This window comes from Meriones unguiculatus, chromosome 8 (assembly GCF_030254825.1).
Source record: "Meriones unguiculatus strain TT.TT164.6M chromosome 8, Bangor_MerUng_6.1, whole genome shotgun sequence".
NCBI lineage: Eukaryota > Metazoa > Chordata > Mammalia > Rodentia > Muridae > Meriones > Meriones unguiculatus.
Window position 1 is genome coordinate 122,604,970 of NC_083356.1, and position 5,923 is coordinate 122,610,892.

General features: G+C 47.5%; 1 pseudogene; it reads right to left on the bottom strand.

The window, feature by feature from the left end:
- Positions 1–4,294: 4,294 nt before the first annotated feature.
- LOC110547797 (cofilin-1-like) lies at positions 4,295–4,786 on the bottom strand (annotated as a pseudogene).
- Positions 4,787–5,923: the final 1,137 nt, after the last annotated feature.

The window sequence follows — 5,923 nt, forward strand, 5'->3', positions numbered from 1 at the left end:
ACAGTCATGGTGCTGAGGTGCAACTTTTCTGCTTTCTTCATAACTGTCACTCTTGAGGGCTGGGGAGGGATTTTAGTGATCACGAGTGGGCCTTTCTCTTGTACAGCCTTTGTGATTTTTCTTTCACTGCTATGAAGATTTCATTCATCAGAAATCTAAGGAGGAAGCTGCCGCTGCTCCTGTAATCTCAGCACTTGGGAGGTAGAGACAGGAGATCAGACTGAGTTTGAAGCCAATGTCAGCTGCTTGAGATTGTCATAGAAAAAAATTAAAATATCAATAACGAAACAGGGCTGGGAATGCGACTGGGTTCATAAGAGTGAATGGAGCCTTCAGTTCCTAACACCAAGTGAGCCTGCACTGTATATAGGTAATCCTAGCACTTAGGAAGTGGAGACAGTAGGATCAGAAGTTCAAGATTGTTTCCTCCTACATAGTGACTTCAAGGCTAGCCTGGTGTTATGTGAGACCCTGTTTCAAAAAATCAAATCAAATAACATCTCCTTAGGCAGAAGCCAGGCATGGTGGCTCAAGCCTATAATCCCAGGCTTTGGAGGCCGAGGCAGGAGGATTATTAGAAGTTTGAGAGAAGCCTGGTGTCCTACAGTTTGTGTTTTGGGGTAGCCTAGGCTACAAAGTGAGATCCTGTCTCAAAAGCAAAAATCTTCTCCCGTGAAGCTCTGTCAACCATGTTAGACACTAGTGGGTCACTTTCCACCTGTGCAGTCATCCAACTAGGTCATATTTCAAAGTCCCTCAGGTCAAATATTAGCTCTTGGGGTACTATGATACCTTGTGGTTTATGATTACCCTTTCAACCTGGGGGAAAAAATGGTGTATAACATAACACTGGGGACATCAGCATCTTAGTGGCCCTATCACAATTTCTTCTGAGCATACCCCTCTAACATTTATTTATTTATTATGGTTTTTCAAGACAGGGTTTCTCTGTGTAACAGCCCTGGCCGTCCCGGAGCTCACTCGCTCTGTAGACCAGGCTGGCCGCGAAATCACAGAGATTCAGCTGTCTCTGCCTCTCAGGTGCTGGGATGAAAAGCGTGAGCCACCGTGAGCATACGCTTCCAGCTTGTAAGTAAACTCTACACCTGCCAGCATTGATGCTCTCCAGCTCTCAACCAGCTTGATCCTCTACCCCATTGTCTGCTCTTGTTTTGGCATGGGGGTCTATGGTGCCAAGGCAGGCTTCAAAATTACTGGCTCAAGAAATTTTTCTGCCTCAGCTCCCACTGCACGGAAGTTGAGAACCCAGGTTCACTCCATGATGCCCCCCTCTCTTTTCTCGAGGGTCTTAGATGCCCTTTCTTCTCCTCCTTATATTTCCACGCCACCCCACCCCCAACCCAAATCCAGACATGCGTCTGACTTCTGTTTATCTAAAATGTGCTGACAAATCTTGTAAGATGTGCCAAGTCACAGCTGTATCACGGCTCCTAAGACACACTATAGAATTGTTACAGACCCAGAAGGAAACGTCACCTAAAACTAGATAAGGCTGGATTTTTCCAGGCAAATCTGAAAGACTTTTTTCTCTGCTTGAAATAATGCAATTTGGTTTCACTCATTTCTAAGCCTACTTAACCAGGTATTTCATTTCATATTTTCATTTTTTTGCAACTTAGTGAAGATTTAAACCATCTCTCCTCCCACAGAGAGACCTTAGATGAGAGTCTATATTCATCCTGGATTGCTGAGGTTCTAAATTGACCCTTTGGTGATGTTGACTGACATAGAGACTGTTCTAGACAAAATGCCAGTAATCTTTCCAAAGCCAATGTAATCACCATGTGCTGAGAGGCAGCCTCAGCTGGCAGCCCAGGAGGCCTGACTGGCTGGAGATACTGAACTGTTTTCTTGGGTTTCTTTTTTTTTTTTCTTTTCCCTATCTACCTTCAGAGTGCTTGCATCACAGCCATGTGTGTTTTGAGATAAGGTCTTGCTGAGTAACATTAATTGGCTGGCATGTCAATTATAATATATAGCCCAGGCTGGCCTTGAATTCCTGGCAATCCCCCTGCCTTGGCTTCTGGAGTGCTGGAGTGTGTTTCTGTGTCTGGCTTGCCGCTGCCTTCCTTCCCTCCTTCTTTTCTCCTTCCCCCTTCCTTATCTCTCTCTTTCTTTCTCTCTCTCTCTCTCTCATCTGTGTGTATGAGTACTTCATGTGTGTCTCGAATCACACGCATACAGGACCCTGGAAGTCAGAAGAGAGTGTGGGATCCCTGATCCCTTGAAACTGGAGCTACAGACAGTTGTAAACCACTCTGTGGGGAGCTGGGAATCAAACACGAGTCCTCTAAAGAGCAACAGGTGCTTCTAAGCACCGAGCCACCTCTCTGACTCCTTTTTTTTTTTTTTTTCCTTTAATGTCCTCTCCTTACCCATTCACTGTAGGGGGTTATGCCTAGGTTTGGAATTCGTTTGGTTCTGAGCAGTTTCAGAATATTGATCTAGAGAAGCGTGATGGCGCATGCCTGTAATCCCAGCACTTGGGAGAAGAGGCAGGAGGATCCCTAAAAGTTTGAGGTTGGCCTGGCTGTTGTGAATAGTGAACTCCCAGCTGACCACACTCACACACGTGCACATGCGTGCACACTCACCCTGGTATGAGTCTCTTGGGATCACCTAGAGCACAGATTTTGGAGCACTGGGAAATGTGGTGAGCAGTGTCTTCAGGACCGTATTGTTCCTTATACTTGGTGGCGTGTTTTCAGGTTGCCCTTGGTTTCCAGATGAAATCCTCACTGGCCTCAGAAACTTCTGTAACATCTTGGTCAGGAGTGACCGTGGCCACCGTAGAACTTCCACAGGAGCTTTCGTTGCATTTAGAGCCGGCTGCTGTTAAGTTCCCCAGGCCTTGAGAACACGAGTGAGAAACCCAACAGGGTCCAGCAGCGAAGAGGAGGGATGGAGGTGGGGTAGCCTTGCCTCTCAGCCCTCCCCCATCAGTGATACTGAAAGTGGGTCCTCCTGGGCTTGTCCTGAGAAGCTGTGGACCCTGGATTTGGCTAGGAACTTCTAGTCGATGGTGGGCACAAGTAAACAGGCTATTCACAATTAGATGCTCACTTCCCTCCTGTGGCGTGAAAATAAGACATCTCTGCAGGGCGTGGCATGACACTGGCCTGTGGAAAGTGCTCAACAGATGGAGCCACAAATGTCGTGGGAAAGGGGGGTTGTTGTCATGATTTCCCGATGGGACAATTTCTACCGCTCCTTGTCTAAAAGATCTGCTGTCCTGACTCTCACACGTGACACGCTGTTCCTAGAGACTGAAAGCAAAATGTTGTGGCAAGTGCGAGCATTTTATAGGAAAGAGAACATTCAGGCTTGGTGGCCTTTTACATATTAATGAGAATGACATATTTAGTAACAGATTTTGATTTGGGCCTGATAAGGACTCGGAGAACTTTGGGAAGAGAAAGAGGCCTCACTGAGTCTCATGAAGGACTGGGACAAACTTTCTGTACTTTGGTCTTCCTGCCTAGGTGGGCTGCCGTGTAAGGCGGGAATCGGTGAATACCAATGCCACTATTTCTTTGGAACTTTTTCCTTTTTGGGGGGGTGGGGTGGGTGGTTCAAGACAAGGGTTTCTCTGTGTAGCCCTGGCTGTTCTGGAACTCCCTCTGTAGACCAGGCTGGCCTTGAGCTCAGAGCTCCACCTGCCTCTGCCTCCCAAATGCTGGTATTAAAGGTGTGCACCACCATTGCCAGGCTCCTTTATTTATTTATTTGTTTGTTTGTTTAGGTTGTTGTTTTGTTTGAGATAAGGGTTCTCTGGCTGTCCACAGGGAGACAGTAGAGAACTTCATTTTTTTTTCTTGTTAGCCTTTTTAGTATATATGGGTGGTCCCTTACTATCCTGCTTCCATGAATGGTCAACACCAAGGAAAAAGAAAAGGCTACCAGCTGGCATAGAAGAGAGTCATTTCAATAGTGCTCAATTTACGTACAGAGCTAAACAGACACACATGCCACCATCACCATTGCAGCTGGAAGTTGGCAGCATGGGAGGAGGAGTAGGGGGTGTCATTTAAAAAAAACACAGGCTCTCCAAACCTGGGTGCCTGAGGGAACATGACTTGTTTCAGACGAAGAGGAATCAGAAGACCAAATGCAGTTTGTGAAAGCCAGAACCATCAGGGATGGAGGGAGGGGGAGAGTCTGGGGGAGATGTTTGGAAACTGGGGTAAAGGCATTGCCCTCTGCCTTCTGGGGAAAGGGGTAGCCTGTAGCACATAAGAGCAAGCCTGGAGTTGCATGCTGCTTCAGGAGGAGCCTAGAGGGGGCTCATAGACCTGCCCTCCAGGGAGATTACAGTGCTGCCTGCTGCACAGTTTTTCTGCCAGGGTGCAGAGATTCCTGACCTCCTCTTAGCAGCTTGCTCATGCTTCATGCCTGATGCCTCTCAGTTTCCTAATGGTGTCCCCAGAGCTGGCACAGACTGTTTTGCCCTTGAAGGGCCCAGGATATGAACAACAGGTCCTTCTTCTTGCTCTCCTTGGTCTCGTAGGTTGCATCATAGAGAGCACAGAGGCAGTCCTGTCTGCCAGCATCTGACAAAGGTAGCGTATGGGCACCACGGCCTGCCCTACATCCCTTCTTAGGATCCTCATGCCTTCCTCCAGGATGATGATCTTCTTGTCCTCGAGCAGAAGAGCACTGCCTTCTTGTGTTGCCTCACTTCCTCTGGGAATTTCAGGACCTGTGTAGCTTCCATTCATGAAAACACCTTGATGACACCGTCAAAGAAAGTCACACCCGAGGCCATGTTTCTGCAAGGAAAGGGAGCCATGGAGAGTCATGGAAGAACTGAAGAGCTGAGCCGGTGGGGGGGCAGCTGTTGGGACCTGACTGATGTTAATTTCTTTGCTTAAGTCGGATAGGGTAAGTGTGGACGCTGCAAGGGGGGTGGAAGCATTGATAGGTGATGCATTGCTAAGCATCTTCCTTAGGGGCTGGAGCTGTACCTCAGTTGTTTAGAGTGCCTGAGTTCCTGAATCCCATCCCCATCACCACCGGGATGTGGTGCTGCACATTTGTAATCCCAGCACTCAGGAGGTAGAAATAGGGAGACCAGGGGTTCAAGGTCATATTAGGTTCCATGGTCAGCCTGGGCTACTTAAGGCTCTAAGGCAGTGTCTCAAGAGAAAGAAAGGAGGTCAGATGTGGTGGTTCGTGCCTTTGTTTTTTGTTTTAGTTTTTCAAGTTTTTTCTATATAGCTCTGGCTGTCCTGGAACTCGCTCTGTACATCAGGCTGGCCTCAAACTCATCGATCGGCCTGCCTCTGCCTCCCAAGGTGCTTCATACCTTTAATCCCAGTGGAGACAAGTGGAGCTCTGTGAATTTGAGACCAGTCTAGTCTTCCCAGCAAACTTCGGAGCTAGCCAGTGATACTCCCTTTAGTTGGGGGTGGAGTTGGGGGAGGGGAAGTATAGTCCACACAGCTACAGTACAGCACATGATACTTGATAGTAAGTGACTGTGTTACTGGTTTTTGTATCTACTAGGCTATGCTTGATCATTATTATAGAGTACTCCCACCGACAAAATGGTCAGATACACGATCACCTATACTTGCTATCATCAGCTGTATTTTTTCTTTAGATTAAAAATGAAATGTTCGTTTAATAAAATTGCTGAGCAGGAGTGATGGCTCCGCAGTTAAGTCCACTGGCTGCTCCTGCAGACGACCTGAGTTTGATTCCCGGTACTCATGTGGCTACTCATAACCAAATGTAACTCCGGCTCCAGGGGAGCCTCCGACACCCTCTCTGGCCTCCAAGGGCACCAGACACACATGTGGTGCACACACATACATGCAAACAAAATACTCACATGCATACACTAGAAATAAAGCTTTAAGAAATTATTGTTGCTTCAAAGTATGTCTGTTGGCTGGGGGTG